The sequence below is a fragment of the Colobus angolensis genome, unplaced genomic scaffold (genome assembly GCF_000951035.1).
Source record: "Colobus angolensis palliatus isolate OR3802 unplaced genomic scaffold, Cang.pa_1.0 Scaffold73, whole genome shotgun sequence".
NCBI lineage: Eukaryota > Metazoa > Chordata > Mammalia > Primates > Cercopithecidae > Colobus > Colobus angolensis.
Genome location: NW_012121043.1, coordinates 9247274 through 9272230, shown reverse-complemented (window position 1 = coordinate 9272230; position 24957 = coordinate 9247274). Strand labels below are relative to the sequence as shown.

The following is a 24957-nucleotide window of genomic DNA, read 5'->3' as shown; positions in this document are numbered from 1 at the left end:
ACCTGAAAGGTAGTTGTTTTTTTTTTGTTGTTGTTGTTGTTTTTAACCAAACACCTCCTCCTCTCTCCAGTAGTTCACAGTGTCTATTCCCAAAATGAAAAAGTGCATAGAGAGTCTGTTATTATCAGTGCAGAATAAACAGAGAATATTGCTTTCCTTAGGTCTTTAGAAATCTACTAAAGGATGTGCTTCACAAAACCAAAGTGACTAGAGACCTAAGAAACACTGATAACTCTTAAAGATACAGTCACTTGCAGACTGAAGCAAAGTTGGATATATATATATGTAGAGAGAGAGAGAGAGAGAGAGAACATGTAAGTGCTGTATGCTCTGACAACGTGGTTTTTTTGTTTTTTGTTTTTTTGCTTGTTTGTTTGTTTTTTGAGACGGAGTCTCGCACTGTCAACTGGGCTGGAGTGCAGTGGTGCGATCTCCGCTCACTCTCCCAAATAGCTGGAATTACAGGCGCTCGCCACCACTTTCAGCTGATTTTTTGTATTTTTAGTAAAGACAGGTTTCACTATGTTGGCCAGGCTGGTCTCAAGCTCCTGACCTCGAGATTCGCCCACCTCAGCCTCCCAAAGTGGGGGGATTACAGGCGTGAGCCACCGCCCACAGCCATGGTTTTACTGTTTTATAATTGTGATTATTCTCTATAAATAGAATACATAAAAATAAAAATATGAATTTATAATATTTATATAAATTAAATATAAGTAAATACTAGAAGTATCTTTATGAACCAAGATACACACACACACACACACACACACACACACACACACACACTCATATGGACCTGGACCTGTGCAGGTGGTGATAGTCATGAAGAGCTTCTTTGATGATGAACGGAATGCAGAGCGGGTGAGTCTCTGTCTCATTCTTAGCATGATTCTGCCACGATGCATATCAGTCTTCAAAGCTGAGACTAGGGTGAAAGACCAGCATGATCAATAATGTGAGAAAAATATGGGTCTTTTTGTTGTTCTCTTCAAATCACAGTAATAATTGTTATGGACAAAATACACTATATTCCCACGAGGCTAAATAAAGTAGACAAGAGGTTACCGTCATGGATGCAGTTAAAAAATTATTTGCAATGACAGTTACCTTTATGGACATAAAACAAACAAAACCCAAAAGGTGCCAGAAATTTAATGTAGCAGTAACTGAAAAGAATATAGACTATTTCACATCTGAGGAACAAGCAAGTCTGCTAGAGAATGGAAACGTTCAAAACACTAGTGTGCTCAATATTCCTCATGGTTGGCAGAGGCTGGTCATTGAATGCATGTGAAGAAGGGAGCCAGGAAATTCAGAAGGTATACTGTAAAATGTTGATAAAAGCCAGTAAGCCTTACCAAATGGCATAGCAAATGGTATTTTCTTTAGCCAAAATCTATGAAGCGATATGCTAGTCTATCTGTTTATACATTGTGTGAAGACCAAAGGTCTGTGATCTGGGCATTTTTCTTATTCTTTTTTCATTATTACTTTAGAGACTAGGTCTTCCGATATTTCTCAGATTGGTCTCAGACTCCTGGGTTCAAGTAATCCTCCCACCTCAGCCTCTGGAGTAGCTGGAACTATAGGTGTGTGCCACCATGCCTTACTTAACTGGATAGTTTGAAGTACCAGAGGATGTAGTGATCTACAGTTCTATACATTCAAAAGTATAATTTTCTATTCTCAGTTATAAGAACAGAATGAAAAAATTCTATTAATGTAATAATGAAATATGTATATTTGATTAAAAAACAATGTTGACATGCACAGTGTGTGGAATATCATTATGTCATAAGTAATGACATCTAGTTAATTGTGATAATTTATTTTAAAAGAGTAAGGCTCCAATTAAATCAGAACAAAATCTTGCTGGTGATGAAGAAGCATCCAGATCATATAAGAGATTTCTGTCTGAAAGAAACATTCTAAAGTAAGTGTTTAGTGAATAATTTATGAATAATGAAAAAGCTGACACTGAAATCTCAAAAAATTTTCCTTTTCCCTTGAAGAACAGGGTGAAGATTCTTTAGAGTAGTGTCTCTGTCACTCCTGCTGTCAAAAAAATCTCCATGATCTTCTTTGAGAAAAAGGACCTTCATCTAACTCAATGTGGTCTGAAGTGTCTGCAAAAACTTTGATTCCAACTTGAGTTTCTTTGCATCATTTACATCTTGAATGGGAACACACACGGAAATGAACATAATTGTGATTTGACACTTTAATTTTAATTGGAATGCTAAATGAAGAACTCATCAAGGAAATCCAGGAGGCTTCTTCCATTTCTGAAGAAGTGTCTAGAGATGTTTGGAACCACAGTTGCTTTTGATCTGTGCCATTTTGGGCTTCTTTGATGAATGATGTCAAATGTCTTTTTTGTTTTACTCCCTTTGAAGAACATGCCATTTTTCATCAAAGCCCAATTCAACCCTGATGTTTTATTCCAATGTATGTGCCAAGAAGAGATCTGGATGTTGGATAAGTGCTTCCCTTTATTCTAAGTGTGGGAGGGGATTTAAAATATCTTGAAAAAGAGCTCCACAACTTTTCTACATTTGGGGAAGCCTCAGTAATGAGAATTTACCATTATTTTTTTGTTTTGTTTTGTTATAGATCCTAAAACATTCAATTTCATAGCATTAATGCAATTGACTCTAAGGTGCAATTTTACCCATAATGGAAGAAAAATGCCAAGGAGTGACCGAGTTATTTTGTAAGAACTCTCTCCCCATTCATGTGGGGATACTTGATTTGTTTGGAAAAAAAATAGTCTTTGATATAAGCCATGATACTATATCTTTAATGACACTTTTCATGGTGATGCTTTTGGCTCAACCCATAGACTAAACCAGTGATGAAAGTTACAGCTATTATGTTTCTGTCTTCTGCTTTTAATGAGCTTCATGTGTCCAGAAATGCTATCTCTGAAAGATTCATTGGGTCTTAAGAAACATTTGGAAATATTTCATTGAGGAACAGTAGTCTTGCTGTCCTCTTTTATTTACCTCATCTGATGTTAGAGTATCTTTCCTTTCAATAATTATGGTCAATAATTATGGTCATGTTTCTCTTTTCCCCTGAGTTCAAGAGCCATATTTTGCCGTGGATTGGTCTCTATATTTTATAGTTTGGGAACCTGGAAAACCATTATCAGTTAGCGTTTGGTGACATTCAAGAAAAGTCTTTATTCTAATCTATTCTCAAACTACAAATAGGCTTTTCCCTCTTCCCTCTCCCAGTCGTGGATGAAGCAAGCTTACTTGGATGGAATTGCTTGCTCTCTTCCTTCTCATCCAAGAAACCTTCTGAAACTTCTTTTCTTCATTGTGGTGGAACAACTCCAAGTTCCTGGATATTATGTAAGTACATAAGTTAATACCTGTTTGTCATCACTACCCTAATAGACTTTTTCTTACAGGTACCTGCTGATGAATAAGACTGAATAAATATCAAACCATTTGAGGAATTACATTTTTATAAAAAATTGTGTGTACTTCCAGATTTTAAATATATTTTACTTTGATTAGCGACACTGTCATTTGTTTTCAACTTACTTTTCCTTTTTACCCCCAAATTGTGCATTTTTGAGCCAAATAAACTGTAATGTTCTGAAAACAAAAATAAATGTTTTGGTTACAATGCAGAACACCTTTTAAACAGTAGATGTCTGTATTTACTGTAGCATCTAAAAACATATTTTGGTTTTATTTTCAGCTAATTTACCAATTATGGAGATTAAATTGTTTACATTGTCATAAAATGTAAATTTTTTTCTCTAATTCATAAATGAAAAAGTTGTGCCAAGTAAAGGAGAAAAAGGAGGAGGAGAAAGAGGAACTAAAGGTTGAGTAACAGGATTATTTACAAAAAGTATCCGAATGCTGATATCAGTCTTTCCTACTTTAAATTTCAATTTTGATTTATCATAATTACCTTAAATAAACTCCTCTATGTTATCAGATTTATTTTTTCAATCCGTGGGAAAGCAAGAAACTACTTTGCCTCTGGATTCCTTGGACATATGAAATATATGAACACAGCAAATATCTTAGAATATAAATTATTTAAGAATGAGTATTCATGGTTAAATTTTATTTTAACTCTAAGTATTTAATATGTTTTATTTAATATATTACTGTAGATGTGGAATTTTGTTCAAAATGTAACTTCATAAAACTATTATAAGAAAGTTTATGCAATGAATGTTTACTTTCCACATTTTCTTAAATTTATCTGAAATAATATTTCTTTTAATATTTCATCAAAAAGTCATTTGTAACAAATTGAATCTCAAAAACCCTGTGGCACTTATAGTCTCATAAATCTATAGCACTTATAAAATTCTTATATTTAATTCTGGAGATAATTTATAGAGGTAAAACGTCTTGTGATTCACAGAATACTGTAAAATATACACTCTCAACTTTTTAATTTATTTTTTCTCTTTTTGTCCTGTTTCAGTAAATTGCCTTTTCTTCTTATAGAGTAAGTATAAGTTTATATTATACTGAAATATTTTATTGCAATTTTACATAAAAATCAAGGGTCACTAAATTAAAAGTCCAAGAGCCTATGGGAATAAATATTTTTATTTATTTTTATTTGCAAAGATAAATTTTTGTAATTTGCTAAATTCGTTCCCTTCCTTGGAAACTTTTTTGCAGTATGAGAAAAAAAAAAAAAACCTGTTTGGTTTGGTGACTTCTTATGAAGGCAGAAGAGGTAGAGACACAATTTCTTTTGGTATATTTTTGGAAAGCACTTCACTTTAACGTTTTTCAGATCCCCAGCTAGTAATATATTCTTTTTTGTAAAGTGTGTGGTGACATTTTAGATGACTGATGATCTGCATACCTTTACCTCACCATTTGAGCCCCACAGAATGACGGTGATATTGTACTGGAGAAAAAAGACTTGGTATCACCCATGCATCACGCTTTTATTTTAAGACAATTTGGCACAACAATTAGGTACATTGTGTATTATCTCATGCATATAAATTACCTATAAATTAGGAAGATTTTTATGATTGACTTTAAAACTTAGAAACGTAAGTTGTTTTAATGTATTGGCTTCATCGTTTGGAATACTTAGACTCAAACATAGCAAGATTTTCTACTGAAATTAAATTGTCAGTTAAGAATATAATTATGAACTCTACCTTAGAGGCAAAAGATTATTTCTGTAAATATATTTTGAAAAAGTTATTTTTTCTTCATAAAATTCATAGACTTTTAGTAAATAAATATCTGAATGTTCTCAGAATTGGAACATATACCTTCAATAAAGTATCTGTCACTGTGTTACTGTATATCACTTTAATATAATTTAAGGTCACTTAGTTTTGATAGCTTACAGCAAAGATTGATAACCCTTATTCTTTATTAAGCTGCTTTATTGAAGCCCATCAAGATTTAATTTTTAAAAATCTTACCACTTGGTAGATAAATGGCTTATGAGTCCTGTTCTTTTCTAACTTTTCTAATTAATCTTAATGTCATTTGAGAGGGCAGGGAATAGAAGAGTTGGGAAAAAAAGTCTTGCAGGCTAACTCTTACAAATATGATTTTTATCAATGTCAACTCCCAGATAATGCCATCTGTGCTAATCCCTAACCCTTTCTACTGTAGTGCTTTAAGTTGTCTTTCACTTTGATTTATCAGACAGCTGACCCTGGCCTAACCCTGTCAGCTTTAGTTCAGAGGAACTCTCACAAAAGATAGTCCTCTGATCTGACAAATTGATTGGCTACAAGGAAGTTTAACTGGAAAGGGATCTCCCTAACAAGTGATAAAGTCTGTTTTTTTATTCCCAGCTGACAGCTTTTGGTATGTGAATAGAATTTATAAAATGTCCAGCAGAAGAGAAGAAAGCATTATGAGTAATTTGGAAAGCTAAATACAGGGGACGCAATAAAAGGCCCACAGGTTTCTGTTTAATGATAGGTCTGAGAGTTTCAGCAACTATATTTTATTTAAGAGTTTTAAGTGGAGGCTAATTGAAAATGATCATCCTAATTAGAAAACAAATATTAAAATTCTCTTAGTGTTTCCCAGCTGACTTCAACTGGAGCATAATGATTAGGTGTGAGGATAATAAATTATAATCTATAGAAAAGCTATTAATCAGATTAAGAAACAGGTTGACACAATATCCTTTCCCTGGTGAAGCTGATGAGTAACTTCTGCCTATGACACTTTGATTCTTGTGACATAATTTTACTATTCTCAATCAATACTCTAGTATGTTTTTATCCAAAAGATGTATGACATTTATGGTTGAATTTCCCTCAGGTTTTAAGAAGAAAAATGGAGTTTAAATTTTAAAAAAGTTGAAAAAATCTTAAAAAGCCAATTTCAAATCTAAAAGATCCATTCTCTAAACTATTTCACACTTTTAATTATACCAAGCTGCAAAAATTAGGGCCCTTCCTGCCTCCCTCCCTCCCTCCCTCCCTCTCTCTCGTTCTTTCTTTGTTTTGATGGAGTTTTGCTCTTGTCGTCCAGGCTGGAGTGCAATGGTACGATCTTGCCACACTGCAACCTCTGCCTCCCAGGTTCAAGTGATTCTCCTGCCTCAGTCTCCTGAGTAGCTGGAATTACAGGCATGCACCACCACACCCGGCTAATTTTGGAATTTTAGTAGAGACAGGGTCTCTCCACGTTGGCCAGGCTGGTCTCGAACTCCCGACCTCAGGTGATCAGCCCGCCTTGGCCTCCCAAAGTGCTGGAATTACAGGCTTGAGCCACCATGCCCGGCCATATTATTGATATTTCTTTCCTGCCTTCCTTCTACTTTATCTTTTTTCCTCTTATCCATTGCACCCTTTCATTTTTTTTTTCTGTATTTTCAATCCATGAAAAGTATGTACTAAATGAACATCAGCCTATATAACTTATTCTTAGGAATATTTATGGTGACTCACCTCCTTCTCATGATGTATTCCCAAAACAGACCAAAATCAAGGATAGAGAAATTGATTTCATGTTTTGATGGAAAGAGCTTACATCACTGATTCAACATTGGGAAGCAATGGAAAATATATCTTCAGCCCTCATTGATGCCAGGAATGAAGATGTGGAGCCCAGAGGAAAGGAAGTCATCCTGACATGAAATAGTTAAAAATTATCCATGATGATAGTATCAAATTTGAGAGTCCAGCTGTACAGCAGCAAGGGTTACACCGAAGCAGTGCTAACCCTACTCCAGCAAAATCCTGTGGCCATCTGAATAGCCATGCTAGGAATGACATGACTTTGTAGGTTTCCTTAGTACCTACCCTTCATTGATTTCTGCTTTTATTCTAACCTGACCCTCTCACCTTCCTGGCAATCATGTTAGCCACATGGAAACATTCTGTTTTATTCTACATCTGCCAGGGTTATCCAGAGTAGGTTTGCATCATATGTAGTTTTCTCATAAGATGATGTTGGATAAGGGAAATAAATACTTAAAATTGACAGACTCCAATTTTAAAGTTAGGTATCTGAAATAATATTGGAAGCATTTTCCAAGAATGAATACAGGTCTATTACTTGTAAGAACACAATTATCCTTTCAGTGATGATGTTAATTAAATTTGTGAACAGCTTAATAAATATTATAAATAAACAATTAATAAACCCACTATTTACAGTACCTAGCATTGTCATGCATGGAGTAATTTTTCAATAACTTTTTAAAGATTGGCAATAACCAATACATGTAATTGCACATCTTATTCAAGTCAGATATGAGATTCTAGGATAAGAAAAAAATTGACTGGAATTCTTTTAATTTGTTATAAATTAAATATATAAACAACATATTAATATTAACTAAATTCTGTTTGTAAAATATTTTTATGCTTTAACTTATTTTAATGTGATTTCTTCTATTTTTTTAATGTTCACCACTTTTTAAAAACTACCAAATATTTATAACTATTTCCAGCTTTATTAAGTAAATCACTACTTCCAGGAAACTGCTAAGTGTAGTAATATACACCCTTCATATTTTTAATGTTTTAATTACCTAATATGTTACTCATAATGTTTTCTTCTTAAGGGTGATGCTAGATATTGGTTTAATAAAATGAAAAAAAAAGGAATTTGACAAAATAAAGCAAGAAAAAGGAAATAAAACCTATCAATAATATGACCTAGGATTAAGGAAAAGTTAAATTATATTTAACATTCTGAAATATACTAATTGTATATTTAAAAACAAAGAAAAGTAAAGATGTCTAATAGAATATGACCCCTCAACATACTTTGTATATTAAAAGTTAGGGTAGGCTGGGTGCGGTGGCTCACGCCTGTAATCCCAGCACCTTGGGGGGCCGAGGCGGGTGGATCACCAGGTCAGGAGATCAAGACCATCCTGGCTAACACAATAAAACCCTGTCTCTACTAAAAATACGGAAAAATTAGCCGGGCATGGTGGCGGGCGCCTGTAGTCCCAGCTACTCGGGAGGCTGAGACAGGAGAATGGCTGAACCCGGGAGGCGGAGCTTGCAGTGAGCCGAGATCAGGCCACTGCCCTCCAGTGTGGGTGATAGAGCGAGACTCAGTGTCAAAAAAAAAGAAAAAGTCAGGTTAGATTTTGTCTTTTTCTTTTATATTAGATGGAGTTATTTCTTCCAATATTCAGATATTGATATATCTGGTGAGAAGGATAAAACTGAGACAGTAAACTATGAGTGTTTCTGCTGCTGAGAGTCCTTGTCTGCTAAATATCGCCACTTCATGTGGGTGGAAATTACACCAAGGACCTCACCATTTGACCTAAGTTACCATGTGGGTGGAAGCTGCCATTGTCCACCTCCAACATCTAGTTACCAAGAAGTATCTGAAGTCTGTGTGTTCACCTTCAGAATAATGACAAAAGCAAAGGATCCTTAGCATACCGCATTTGGGGAGAAGGTACTTTGGAATTGAAAAAAAAACAAACAACAAATTAGAGCACTCCAAGCTGATAAGGTAAGAAATGGTCAATTCTGTTAGATGTATGCAATGTTTTATAAACAAGGGTTATTTTAAATTTGTTTTAAGTACTAATGGCAAAAAAGTTTCTGAAAAAGTAAACTTCAATTGTCAAAGCAATCTGTTACTAGGAATAACATTTTCCCCAATAATTTATTTTCATGAGGAGCAATTGAGTTTATATTTAGCTATAACTTATTTCTGTCTTTGGGGCAATCTGATTAAACATGTGATTGTCTCCTTTTTGATTTATTTATCAGCTCTTACTTCTGCCTTAAAACGATGGTGAGTATTCACCATTCTGTGTTGCTTCAAACATCTGCTGCCTGCATGGTGGGGCTGCACTTCTCAGCCCCCACTGTATAGCTGATATTTCTAACTAATGATTCCTTCCATTCCTCGTTTTACATGAAATAATCGTAGCCATTTCTTTCTAACAGCTTTTGTGTTCTGTCTCTCAATTCCACAACTGTTCTAGGTAAAAGTAACACAGTCATAGTAATAATAATAAAAAGAGTGAATATTCCCTTTATGTTGTTTTGACTTAGCATTTAGCTTAGACCAAGAAACACCGATGTTCTCAAAGAAACTGTCTCATCATGAAACTCCCTTTTGTTTACAGATCCAACTGGAGACATTTGAGTATGCCAGTCTTAACAAACGTGCTATAAAAAACAAAGATATTATAATAGTAGCATGGTTTGTCAAGTAATGTTATTGGAAATGCTACAAAATCTGAAAATAAAGTACTATACTTTCCTCTTTAAAATTTTGATTAGGCTACATGTCAATTTGCATTTCTATATTTAGCAAGCTGTAGAGTATCTCTTGATTTAGCAAGTGAAAAGATTTTTCATTGACAAGCTTTTATTGAAAAATCTGTACATAAATCATTGTAAAAGTAGCTTGAACTACAGAACTCTAATAGAATGTTATTAAATTTGAAAATATTTTGGTATGTATTTGTATGAAGGTGTATTTTTTATTTCTTTTAATGGAAAACTGAATTGAATCACCGATTTTCTAAAGGTATCTATTAACCACTATAAAAGCACAGGCTTCAAAAGCACAGACTAGACACCAATATTAAAGGTAAAGTTTTAAACATCTTTGGTATCCAACTGATGTTTACAAGAACTGGCATTTTTGCATACTTTAAAATAAGGTTTGCATTTTATAAGCTACATATTTTTGTTTCAATCTGCTTTTAGTACTATGATGTATCAGGTTGAATCATTCAGTCATGCTGGTTTTGATCCACATGGTTTTCAAGCCAATTGAGTTATTTTAAGCACAGCATGAAAGAAGAATTTTCTCTTTAATCCAAACCATTTGCTTCACATGATATCAATGTATACATGACAGAATTAGCAGAGATTCTGCCAAGTATGCTATGATATACAATAAACAAAAGGCAAAGTACAAAATTATTCTGTTTTTGAGTTAAAATTATTCTACCTTAGAAAGTGTTTTGAAGTAATAATTCGTGGAAAAAAATTAACTATAGTTGTATATAATAATTTTGTACAGGTTTAATATTTGCTTGTGCTGCTACAAATGGAAGGGTGTTTAAACAGAAATGGCATTTATTTCTGTAGTTCTTGATGATCTTTCAGGTACATATAATAATACATCCTGTCCTCTAACAATTCTGTGACTAATTTTTCATAATACTGTTATTAAATGCATACATTTTTTCCTCTATCTAAAATCAGTCTTGGGCTATTTAATGTCATTCATTTCACATTTCACTGGAGGGGAAAACACAAATAGTTCTGCTATCCTGTTTTGCCCATGAAATATTTCCTAATAAGCATTGCCACGTCAAATATAAGTGGATTGGCTTTAGAAGGTTAGTCAAACTGTCCTACTATTTACCTGTGAAAATTGAGGTCATGAGTTCACATAATGAAATGAATTCCCTTACACAGTATTTCTGCTAGTTGCTAAGTCACGGCTAAATGGATCCTTTTAGAAACAAAAGAGCATGTTTTTGACTCAACACATTTATATGGTTTAAATGTGTCCCTCCAAGCTCGTGTGTTAGAAATGCATGCCCAATGCATGTTTAAGAGGTGATTAGGTCATGAGAGTTCTGCCCTCAGGAATGGATTAAGACCATTATTGCAAGTGTGATTTAGCTATTGTGGGAGTGGATTCCTGATAAAAAGCTAAGTTCAGCCCCTTCTGTCTCTCTCTTTCTTGCCCTCTCTCACACTCTCAACTTCCACCATAGGATAAAGCATCAAGAAGGCCTCAACAGATGCTGGTAGTGTGATATTAGACTGCCGAGCCTCCAGAATTGTGAAAAATAACTTTTTCTATAAATTACCCAGTCTATGGTATTCTGTTTTGGCAATACAAAATGGACTAAGGCAGAAAATTAGTACCAGAAGTGGATTTATCGCTATAACAAATACCCAGAAATGTCGAAACACCTTTGGAACTGGGTATTGGGTACGGACTGGAAGAATTTGGATAAGCAGCCTTAAAAAACTTGAATTGCTGTGAATTGAGAGTTAAAGGCATTTCTGGTGAGGGCCCAGAAGGGGAGAAGAACTGCAGGGAAACTGAACTTTCCTAGAGGTTACTTAAATGGTTGAAATGAGAGTGTTGGTAGAAATATGGACGCTGAAGGCCAGTCTGAGGAGGTCTCAAATGAAATTGAGAAACAAGATACTGGAAGCTAGAGTAGAGGTCATCCTTGTTACACAGTTGCAAAGAACTTGTCGGAATTGTGTTTCTGACCTAGGGTCTTATGCAAGGCAGAACTTAGGAGTGATGAGCTAAATTATCTTGTAGAAGAAGAAATATCTAAGCAGCAAAGGGTAGAAGGTGGCACATGGCTTCTTTAGGCCATTTACCGTAAAAGAAGAGACCAGGAATGATCTAAAGATGGAATTTATAATTAAACGGGAAGCAGAAAGTAAGAATGTTGAAAATATTTAGGCTAGTCATGTAAAGAATGAAAAGGCAGGTTTAGGAGAGGAAACTAAGGGTGTGGCCAAGTGACTAACCTTTGCTAAAAAGATTATGATTGGGAAGAAGGGAGCCAGGTAGTATTAATCAGGACAAGGAGGTAAAATGCTCAAGGCATTTCAGAGATATTAGGCTGCCCCTTCCATCGCTGGTCCAGAGCAGAACCTTGAAGGCAGTTTTCAGAGAGGAGCCTGTGGAACCTCAGTATTCACCGTCCTGTGCTGCTTCAAACATCTGCTCACCACATTGTGGTGGAGCACGTCTCAGCCCCTGCCATGACCATAGCTCAAGTGGGCCTATTGCAGCTTGGCTCACCACACTGGAGGGCACAAACAGTAAGCCTTGGCAGCATCCATATGGTGCTGATTCTGCAGACACACAGAGTACACAGCTGTAGGGCTGTGGTGGACTCCACCTGGATTTCAAAGGATGTAGTGGACAGCCTTGGGGCCCAGGCAGGGCAGAAACTTGATGCAGGAACGGAGCCACCACAGAGAGCCCTCACTAGGGCAATGCTCAGAAGAACTGTGGGGTCAGGGATATTACATAACCTCTAGAACTGTAGAGCTATCGGCATACAACTCCAGCCTGGGAGAGTTGCAAGCATGAGATTCCAACCTGTGAGAGCTGTGGTGTACCCTATGTCCAACAAAGACGTACAAGTGTGGCTGCCTGAGACTTTGAAGGTCCACCCCCAGTCCAGCATGTCCAGGAGGAGGAACATGGAGTCAGGAAATGTTATTCTGGAACTTTACAATTTAATGTTGTGTGCATTGTTGTGTTTTGTACTTACTAGGAATCTGTTACTCCTTTCTTCTGAATTATTTCTCCTTTTTGGAATAGGAATGTCTATCCTCTGCCTGTTACACCATTGTATTTTGGGAGTAGATAGCTTACTTTGATTTCACAGGCTCACCTCTGGAGGAAAATTTGCCTCAGGATGAATTGTGCCTTGAGACTTACCCACATCTGATTTAGACGAGACTCTGGACTTGGAGTGTTTTGAGTTAATGCTTTAATAAATTAAGAATTTGGGGTTATTGGACTGGAATGAATGTATTTTGTGTGTGAGAAGGACATAAATTTTCAGGGCCAAGGGTGGAATGCTGTGGTTTGAATAAGTCCCCCAAAGTTTATGTGGTGGAAACTTAATCTACAGTGCAAGAGTGTTGACAGGAGAGACCTTTTACGAAGTAATTTGGTCATAAGGGCTCTGCCTTCATGAGTGTAATAATGCCATTGTTGTGGCAATGTGTTCCTGATTTTTAAAAGTGAGTTTGGTTCCCCTTTTGTCTATTTCTCTCATTATTTTACCCTCTTAACTCTTAACATGGGATGATGCAGCATAAAGATTCCTGCCAGATCCTGGCACCTGAATACTGGGCTGCCTATCTTTTAGAACCATGAACAGCAAGTTTCCTTCCGTAATAAATTACTCAGTCTATGGTATTCTGTTCAGAAACACCGCAAAAAGTGTTCACAAAACAAACTCATTAACCCAGGTATTTTCTGGACTCCTGATAGCATTGCCTTAAAATGTATACATTTGTATAAAAATGGACCCATAAGAATATTTTGCTAAACATTTTGTTATCTATTATCTATAGGTCAGAAAGTGTTTCATATTTAGTCTTCTCTGAATATTGTAACATGGAGAAATGAATACAATTATTCTTTACAAATGGAAAAACTTGAAGTTGGTTTTCAGACGTTTAGTAATTTTTAAGGTTAGTTTTGACAGATGACTTTTAGAAGAGCAGCAACTAAAGCAAGAGTAAATATCACTTAAATGTCAATTAGTGACAGATAATTAACCAGATACTCCATGGGGAAAGCACATACAAATTACAATAATTTTTATAAGTTGCCAAACATACCATAGAGATAAAACTTCAATGAATTATATATGTTCTCAAAATTCTATTAGGGTAACAAAATGAAATGCAAAGATATTAAAAATATATTGAAAACTATTACTGCAAGTTTTCTTAAAATATAACTGATAACTTTAAATTTGTATTTAACTTACTGACATATACAAAAGTATTGTTAGTTGTGCTTGAACATTATGGCTATGACACTTTTGTATGTTCCAGTATCTCATGGAAACAGTTTAATTATTTATTTATTTTACTTATTCTGATAGATCTTACTTTCTAGTGAAATATTAGCAAATATATGATACCGGCTTTTTGAAATCATATTGTTAGGTACCTGCCTCCTATAAAAAGCAAATAGAAACTTCTTCTATTCTTGAAAGTCTTCATGATATGAGAATCATATATTACTCTTCTAAATAATAGATACATATTTCTGAAGAATTCTATGTTTAATCAAATTACATAAAGATGGGACTTATTACATCTAATGTGATATCTCAATCACAAGTTAAACGTCACATAAATTATTTGTTAGTAAATTAAGCAGCTTTAAATCTTCTGTCATCACAATTCAAGGAGACTTACTTTCTAAGAAAAGCACACATTCAATCTGAAGTCATTGCGTAACTAGCTCTCCCTTGGGCAATGCAATGCCGGACGAAATGTTAAATACACTAGCGTTTCATGGTAACAAGTAGGACTAGAAAAAAAAATCGTAGTTAAAAGACAGTAACAGTGTTGTAAAGATCAACACCTTTAGGTTTCTCAAAGGTAAAAGACTTGCTGTCATAATCAATAATAGCTGTGAGCACACATGGCTCCTCTAAAATGGCATCACTAGGAATAAAATTAATAACACAGAGACAACAGTAAAAGCAATAAAATTGGTCTTTTCACCAATTATACAAAGTCCACTGATTCTGCATAAATAATCACAAGCAATTTTTTGGCATACTCTTACTACAGAATGTATCATTCAGCTATGACCTTTTAATGAAATTGAGATAAAATTGCAAAGCAGACATTTAACTTATTTCAAAGACAGAATTGCATTTTCTTTAAGAAATAAATAAAACTCCTATTCAATATTGTTGTAAAGTCATTTTACCCTTAGCATTTACTAAGGTACGCTATATTTTGAAATATTAATGCATTGGGAAGGCAGTAGACTACAGTAGGCTGCTCTAATTTTCAGTCCCACCACTTACTAGCTGTGTGAACTTGGACAAATGAAGGGAGTGTTCTAACCTTCACGTCCTCATTTGCCAAATGAGGATAATCATGGTATGACTCTGGTAGAACATGGGTGAAGATTGAATGAAATCTGGTAGCATGATCCCATGAAATGATAAAATTTTATAAAGAATGTCTGTCACAAAGAGCTTCTTTTATGTGGAAAAAGCATGTATATATTACATAAGTGCAAACTTACTTGTTTAGCTTATTATATTTGTTTTGATTTTGTGTATTTACTTCTGGCCGCTCTGCTTCCCTGTTTCCCCAGGCAATATAGGATAACAGTAGAATCCACCATAATATCTTATTGACATATATCTGTAGAGGTTTATATTGATGTACACCCATATATACATCACAATTTTAAGTTTTACAAAAACAAACTGTTATTTGCATCATGCTATTTTTTTCAAAGATAATTTCTATAAATTATTCCAAGTCCTCTGAGGTAGCTCTTACACCTTTTTTAATGACTGCATAGTATTTTCTAGAATATACATAATTAGTCCTTTATTGAAGACTGAGCATTCGTTTGGCGTTAAGGTGATTTCCCCATTACAAAATTATATAATAAAATGTTTAAATGTTAGTAAGTTATGCCTTTGTTTTTATGGGTTATAATATCAGGTTTTGAATTTCTGTGTTGAAATACACGTGTTTATTTAAGTTTAGAGACTGTACTAGAACACAAGTTCTGCAGAGAGCTTTGTTGCCATCCAATAATATGTCCCAAGTATCTAGAAGAGTGCGTAGAATTTTTTATGGTTTGACAATGTATTCAAAATGCCTAGATGTGTGCCTACATTTTATTAAGCTCAATTTGTGTTTTTTGAATAAATGAACAAAAGGATGTAATGTTTCATATTTTTAAGACCAATGTGTCATTTTCTCTACATCCCAACCACCAGAAGATTTTGTAACTCTTGCATATTTTAAATTTTCTAATGAATCTGAAAGGAAGAGAGGCTACCTTGTTGTGTCTAATTTATATTTTCATAATATATTTTATCATCTCATTTCTTGATAATTTGGGTTGCTCTTTTGTGAGTTATCAATTAAAATCCTACCTGTTGTTTTATTTTTTCTCAATTTGTAAGAAATATTTGTATTACTATAGAAAGTGACTCTTTAATCTTTCTTCTGCCTTATTAATATATTTCAGGTCTATCATATATTTACTTTGCTTATTATTTGATATTCTTTGCTAAGTAAATGTTTTATTAGCATTATAAATTCTGAAGCACACTGAGTGAAAATGCTGCATAGAGAGTTCACATTTTTCTTCAGAGTGTTTTATTATTTTTAATATTAAGTTTTGTGTCTATTTGTTTTATAAGATATAAAATGATATAAACTTCTTTATTTTCTTACAGATAAATACCCTCTTACAAATGATGTTTTTTGTGTGTGTTATATCTTTGGTTTTGATTTTCTGGATTTTCTTAAGCAAATAGATTTGTCAGCTTCATATTACTGGCTGAAAAACTACTTGAACAGATTGTACATAAAGTTAACAGTCCTATGGAAATAATTTCTATTTTAATTGTATAATTTAATACAATAACAAATAAAAGTTGAGAAAAAGATGTAGCATGATCTTCTACTATTCTTTTAATTTTATTCTAGATTTACATTTTTAGCATTAATAGTTTTCAATTGAACTATACTTAAATTACCATCTAAATATTTATTTTTACACATTGAAATGTTTAAGAGTCAATGGACCTACAGTCCATATAAATGTAAATTTGTTAATTGATCTACCTATCTATCCATACATTCACTTTTAAAGACACCTAATGGGGTGATACCATAGAATTTGAATTAATGAAGAAATATTAGCCTGCTGTGTCTCAAATGGTCTCAAATGGTCTCTTTTCATATTATTAGCTTTGTTTCAGATATGTTGCATTTGCTAATTTACGTATCTTCTCTTTTTTCGGTATTTTAAATACCGAAATTTCTTTCTTTAAATACCGAAATTTCTTTCTTCTGCTACAATTGCACATAAAAAGAAATAAAAGATGTCAGCAGAATAAAAACACATAGTAAAGGTCACGTATTCAAAATTGAGTGGTATCATCACTGGGAAAACAGAAGTTTCATAGACTACAAAGATGTTACTGTTATCCCTAAAACAATGTGGTTTTATATATCTAAATTCATTTCCTTACCACTCAAAATATCTAGCTGTGCTTTATTTTACTTACCCATAGTTTGATAGTAAATCCCCAGAACTAAGTAGATGTTTCTGAGACTTCTAGGATTGTGATGTTTTAATTCATTATTTGTTATGTAAGCATTTATTGAAAATAAGCACTGTGCTTCATTTGGAAATACAATGGCTATCAAATCATAAAGCATAAAATGTAGAGGATTAAGCAGAATAAATATATTTAATGGAAGAAGCAAACATTGTTACCATCCCGTATGGGAGAGAAACCACATCTAGGGTGGTGATCAGGAACCTCCCTACAGGGAAATAAGAAGTAGACCAAGTTTAGGTATTGATCAGGAATGTTGAAAGACAGGAGAGAAAATGGCTTTACCTTCTCTCTCTTTCAAGAAGAAAGAGCTAGTAAATGCCTATGATAAAGAGAAAATATCAGATAAACTGAAACAGTATGACAAATATAAACAGCATAACTGTTTATATTTATGTGTAATAAGTGTAAAGTGAAAAATAATCTGTTTAGCCTAAAATTATAAACTGAGCAAACGGTACAGAGTCATTTTGATTCTATCATAAAAGCAGTGTGATATCATTTGTAGAACAGATAAGGTCAGGCTTGTATGAGTCATACCTCTCAGTTAACAGTGTGGAAAAAGGATTAGAAATATTAAGAGTGGAATATCTGCTGTGGAAAATAGAGAAAGCATAAAAGTGTGTCTTCTTTTATAAGCTCCCCCATATGTATGTTTGTGCATTTGTTTATATGTATCATATACATAATATATTTCTTGTTGTAGTCTACTTATGCTTATTGTAATCTATAGAAAAAATGATACCAAATATACAGCCTCTTCAAACCGTGCAACACAATTGTTTCGTTAATAAGTTCTACTTTGTTTTTTTCAAAGCATGCAGTTTTGGGATTTAAACACCCAGGAAAGTCATCTTGCCAATTAAACTTGATTTTGTCCTAAATTCATGGTTATGATTAATCCATTAGCCATCACTCATGCCAAGCAGCAGTCAATGGATAGAAAGCAGAAAATTATGTTAAATACATTAATTTCTACATTCCATGAAGTTTTTAAATGCTACAGTTACTTTCTCAAAAACACTTTGACATTTTGACAAATTTGTGGAATGATCTCTATTCCTCTTGCAAACAAAATGCATTTTACTCCAATAATTGATCATTTCACTCTAAATTATGATCAGTTCTGGTTGAATAAATGCAGTTATTTGACATCTGCCAACACTAATATTTTTCTTTCAATTTTATGTTTACCTCTTCTAGTCCAGCTATGGAATTTTTAGTCTTTGTAAAAATAATACCTCATAATTAAAATAAGTTTAGTTGCCATATATAGTTTGCGATATATTCTTTTAATGGTCTCTAAATGCATTGTTCCTTTTAGGCAATTCATTTCTAGAAACTTGATATTAACAACATATTTCAAATATATATACTTACTAAGATAATTTGTAGAATTCATATATATACATACACTTGTTAAGTAGTGAAGCCTCACTAATATTTATATTGTACACTTATACTACGTATATTAGACTAAGGCTGTGCATTTTCATAATTTTGATTAAATGTATATTACTGTTTTAAAGAGTTTTATGTAGCACACATGATTTTTATTTAGAAATGATGCTTTTTTCTAACCAATATTTTATTGGAAGTAACTAAAATGAACAAGTTGTAAAATACAATTAAGGTTCTTCTTCTGTATGTTTTTAGTTTTACTGCCTCTCATCTATATCAGAAAAATGGGAGGCTTACACATTCTTTTTTTCATTACATAACTGAATAGCTTAGTAAGTGTTCTTGTTTTCACATTTTGTCTCATTCTTTCCTATTGTATCTGGGTTGCTTATCTACCTAGTGCCATCCTTGACTTTTTAAATTCATCTCTTTTATACTATCACAGATTTTGAAAATAATATATTCTTGTTAACACCTATCCACAGTTTGTGAGACATATAAAAGTTAAGCTCTCTTTCAAAAAGTTTGTTTTATACAAAAGTATGAGATGCTGCAGTCCCGCTGTACTCTCATACTCATTTGGATATTTTTATATCCAAGGCCTTTCATGAGCTCTTATATATAGAACTTACCAGTACCACAAAGTCATTTATATCAGATTTTCCAGGCAATTTTTAAACAATTTGTTTTATAAAGAAAAGATTGAAACTCCAGGAATGGAAAGGAGTGTAGACTGAGGGAATGGTTGCAGGGTGGCCGTGGTGGAATAGTTTTGGAACATTGTTAGAGTGGAAATTCTGTGTTGCAAATGCAAAATTACAGCCTGATACACAGCATATAAGAACTTTAATCGAATGGATACTTTTAATAAATGTGAATTTTCCCTTAAGGAGTGCAGTATATTTCCTAAATATAGCCTTATCAGGTAATCATTGTGTGAATAGAAGTGAAAACATACAAACTAGATCAAGTTGAAGACTAGAGGACTTTGCTTCTTGCAGCTATCCAAACTACTTGGCTTTTATTAGTTTAAACAAGTAAATTTAATGAACTGGTTTTATCATAAAGTTAGGCAAGCAGAACACTTGTCTCAGCCTCTCTGCCATCAGTCTACTATTTAAAATCTATAAATACAGGGAAGCAATTCAATGGGAAGGCACCTAACTGTTCTATTAAAATCCTCTGTTTGTGTGTTAAAATTTGAACTAATATTTAGTATTGAGAACACGTAGACTATACAAAATAATTAAGATGTTCACATATTATTTGTATTGAAATATGAAGTTTCTCAATATTTCACTTCTACAAAAAATGATCAGGGAACTGTTTTTACATTTTCACTCTTTGTTAGTTACCTGTTCTCTTGGAAAGCTCTTAAGGTCTTAATAATATAATTGTCACTTTATTAAGTTGATTTCCTAGAACGAGCCACCTGGCTTTAGCAACTACATTTGTATTTTCTAGATACTAACTCTCATATTTACAGTTGGTTTTATATATAAAATATTACGTTTGGAAAGAAATGAATGTGATCTCTTTCCCCAGTATCATGACTATAGTGTCATCTTACATGACTCACATACCTAGCTTTGGATTTACTTTCCAGATCAATTCCAAATCCAAGCTTTGACTGGATTTTCCAAAATAATAAACCCACCTTTTGGTGCATAGGTCTCCAGAGAATTTTTCTGTGCATTTTGATGTACTTCATGTCAATGGAGTTTTAGAACATATACCAGTATATATACTTTATCATCTCTGAAGGTGACTAAGCAAAGACTGAGTCTGATATCAAACATGTGAAAATAATTGAATTTGAGTATAAAACAAAGGAAAAAAAAATTAAAATGTGACTCTAGTGAGTAGGGTAACATAACTTGGCAATCATCTTTATTCAATTCATAAAGTGATATTTTTCATGTCTACTTATGTGTATCCATTACTCTAAAGCTGTGTTGTTCAATTCAGTAGTCACTAGGTGTGTGTTGATACTGAGCACATGAAGTGTAGCCAGTTCAATGGAAAAATGGAATTTTCAATTTATATTATTTGAATTGACTATTTAAATTTGAAAACCAGCTGTGTAAACTAAGTTTTTGATTAAACACAAGTTTATTGGTTTGGTATAGGTACATTTCACTTTGATCACTGCAGTCTACCAGATTTTATAGTCGTAGTTCACGTGGCAGATGCATAAGTAGTTTCTGGTATTACACATAAATTTTCTTCTAGAAAATGTCGTTGTATCATTCCAGTTTAAATGAAATCTCTTCAACACAATGATTTCATGTTGTAGTGCACTTATTTGAACATTTCACATAGCGAATTAGAGTGATACCTATGTAAACTCTCAGATTTTGATAATGTAATTGTAAGTACTAATTATTTTAAAGTGTTTTTTATACTTATTTTCCTTCAAATTAAATTATTTTTCTCTTTGAAGTAAAAAAAATGGTCATATTTATAAATGTAAAACAAACTTTACTTCTCCTGTGGAACTGAGTGGGGATACAGAAGCTAGTACAGATTGAGCATGCTTAATCAAAAAATGTGAAATCTGAAATTCTCCAAAATCTGAAGTTTTTGAGTGCCAGCATAACACCACAAGTGGAAAAGTCCACATTGGACACGTTATCTTTTCACTGTATTAATGGCATGTCATATTTCTTACTGTTAAGTACTTATGTTTGAATATGCATGGGAAAATAATTGCTTGTCCATAGCATAAAAATTCTGTCAGGAATGACGGGGTTGTCAAATAACCACAGGTGATCCAGACTGGTAGTTGAGCTAGACACTTTTGCTTTCTGATGTTTTAATGTAGGCAACTTTGTTTCATGCACAAAATTATTTTTAATTTATTTTTAAATACTGTTTAAATAAAATTACACCCAGGCTCTGTGTGTAAGGTTTTAGGTGAAGTGGTGGTTAAATAAATTATTACACCTGAAACAAGTTGTTATTTCAGGTATGGAAAACTTTTCAAACTTTTTAAAAACTTATCAGAAATATTTTACAAAGCAAAAGATTTCAATAAGCTATCAAACAATTGTCTATAGTATACAAGGTCTTTCTATTAATATCAAAAATCAATTCATTCAAATATTGAAATAATGTAAGTATTTTTCTGTAGCCTAAAATAAACAGGAAATAAAAAGCACTCTTCAATTAATACATTGGTTATGTTTTATCTCCATTTTTGCAAGGAAATGCTGTCAATTTGTGGCTTAAATTATTCAACTTCTGTCATAAATTATATTCAACTTTTGTCATAAATTATATTCAACTTTTGTCATAAATTATATAAATTAAATTTTTCAACTTTTGTCATAAATTATATGTCATTAATATATGTCAAAGAAGAGAATCTGTTAAACATAAAGATGTTATTTTCTATCACAATGGGTGGTGCCTCAGCTTCAACTAGACAAAATTTTAGATTAATTAGAATTCTTAAACAGACTGCATTCCTCTTCACATTTTGTTCTACTGTTAGAAACACATTGAAAGTATCTATACATTTTCTGAAGCATACTTAATGAAAAGTTTTATTGATGTTTAGTTGTTAAAACCATTTAATATGTGCATGCAAATGTGTAAATCATCACCACATTTTGCAAATCTGGAAAGAAAAAGAAGGTAGTCAACTAACATTTTTTGGGTTCTTTTTCAGATAGAGTCTCCCTCTGTCACTCAGGTTGGAGTGCAGTGGGGTGATCTCAACTCACTGCAAACTCTGCCTCCCAGTTTAAGTGATTCTCTTGCCTTAGCCACCATAGTAGTTAGGACTATAGGCATGCGCCACTATGCCTGGCTAATTTTTGTATTTGTATTTGCAGAGATGGGGTTTTGCCATATTGGCCAGGCTGACCTCGAACCCCTGGTTTCAAGTGATCCGTCCTTCCCGGCCTCTCAAAGTGCTGGGATTACACGCTTGAGCCATCGTGCCCAGCCAATTAACTTAATGATACTGTGTTCTCTACCAATGATTGTTGTTTGAATGGCAAAAAAGAGTTTCACACAGATTTTCTGTACTGTAAATTCCAATTAAATATTTTCTTGAGACAACAGAAATACATGCCAATATTCGATAGTTAAGACCCCCTTGAAATTCAAGTGATTTATGCTTTCTCACCAATATCACAATATATATTAACTAATATGAAACTAAATTTAGTACATTTCTGTACCGAAATACATGCAGAAATTGAAATTTTTCATAATATAAATCTATGATAATAACATTTCTCTAACAGGATACATATGCAGAAGGTGTTTATTGTAATTGACAGTGTCATGTAAATTGGCTGCAAAGCTACTCTTTTTCTGAGAAAATTTTGAGGAATGCTTTGCTGATATTAATAAATGGAGTTTAATTTATCAAATGCCTATTTAATTTAATGCTAATGCTCCTGAGTTGACACAGTTAGTAGATTGATTTAATTTGGGAAGGGGTATTTTTGGAACTGATACACATTTGCTTCTAAGTTAACTTTCCTCCTTCCAGGCACAGGCTATGGCTGTGGCTTCCCTCGTGTCTGCGTTGGCTGCCCAACTGTTCTGGCCCCCGCAGAGCTGCTGCCTGCGCTCTCGCACTTTCCACCGCGCGGCACTTTTGGAATCACCAGTGAGACAATTGTGAAACCAGCTTCAGTTTCTAAGGAAGAATTGTTGAATTTAATAAATAAACTGAGTAATGTTGATAATTAGATGGCCACCTTGTTCAGCTGCCTCTTGCAGGGCACACTGATGAGAGAAAGATCTGCAATGCTTTTTCTCCAGACAAGGATGTTGATGACTTTCCTGTAATGAATGCAGGACGAAAGTGTTTGGACCAGTATTCCATGTTACTGGCTACCCTATGGGATGTGCAGGAAACAATTAAGCAAACTGACATTCCAATCCTAGAGAAGAATGTGGTTGTGGCTGGAAGGTCAAAAATTGTTAGAATGCCCATTGTAATGTCACTGCACATAGATGGGGCACATGAACGTCCCAGAGATGATGCCACTGTTATAATATCTCCTGGATACTCTCCCAAAGAGCAGTTGAAGAAACATAAGTTTTTTGCAGATAGTGTAATTTCCGCTGCAGGCATTCCAAACCTGTTCACAATAGATATAGTCAAGGAAAGAGCAGCAGTTATTGATGTGGGAATAACCAGAATTCAAGATCCCGTAACTGCTAACCCCAAATTGGTTGGAGATGTGAATTTTGAAGGAGTCAGATAAAAAACCTGTTACATCATGCCACCTCCTGGAGGTGTTGGCCCCATGACGATGGCGATGCTAATGCAGAATACTATTATTGCTGCAACAAAGTGCTGAGGCTTGAAGAACAGGAAGTGCTGACGTCTAAAGAGCTTGGAGTAGCCACTAATGAACTGTTGTGTCTTCTGTGTCAAGAACAGCACTCCAAGTCAGCTCAAGAAGCAAAGCAGGCCAATAGAAAGACAATATATTTTATTTATTCTACTGAAATGGTTTAAAATGATGCTTTGTATTTATTGAAAGCTTAAATTGGAGGGTGTTTGTGCACATAGCTCTGCAGTACCTCACCAAGGGTCATTCCAGTATGCAGGGGCGTGTATCTAGCCAAGAGAAGCCATTAACCCAGTGATGAACTTGGGAGACATTTGTCATATTGAGATGGATACTTAACTCTGTCAAACCACCTCGGTTAAATATTTGTCTTCACTAGGACTGCATTTCCCAAATCCTATTCCAATAAGAGTTGATACTCATTTTAGGTACAAAAACTTCTGGGTTCAACTGATCAAACCAAAGGAAAAGTGTTGCTAGACAAAATTAGGGAAAAGGTGAAAAAGGAAAAAAATGGTAGTAATTGAGTAGAAAAAAAATTCCTCTAACTTATATGTGCATTGATTGGTAACCAGATTTACCTAAGTAGAACTGGATTGGCTAGGAAAAAAGAAAAAGTACCTACTAATCGTTTCCCTAAGCTGTCTTTTTGAGGCTTAGTCATTGGTAAAATGTTTAGGATTGTTCCTTGATATTAGTCCTCATTTTATGTATGCTACCCTTCAGTAAGTTCTCCCTGTTTTAGATTTCTAGGGTTGAAAGGCTTACTTGATATATTAGTCTTGTGTATTGTCATATTTGTCTTTGCTATATACTTTAACTTCATTGTTAAAGTTTTGTACTGTTAGGGAATATCTGTATAGTTTATTTAATATATCTTAAAACCTAATTTTGAAAAACAAACTTGGCT

General features: G+C 33.8%; 1 pseudogene; it reads left to right on the top strand.

The window, feature by feature from the left end:
- The first annotated feature begins 1072 nt into the window (after positions 1–1072).
- LOC105501647 lies at positions 1073–24214 on the top strand (annotated as a pseudogene).
- The last annotated feature ends 743 nt before the right edge of the window (positions 24215–24957 follow it).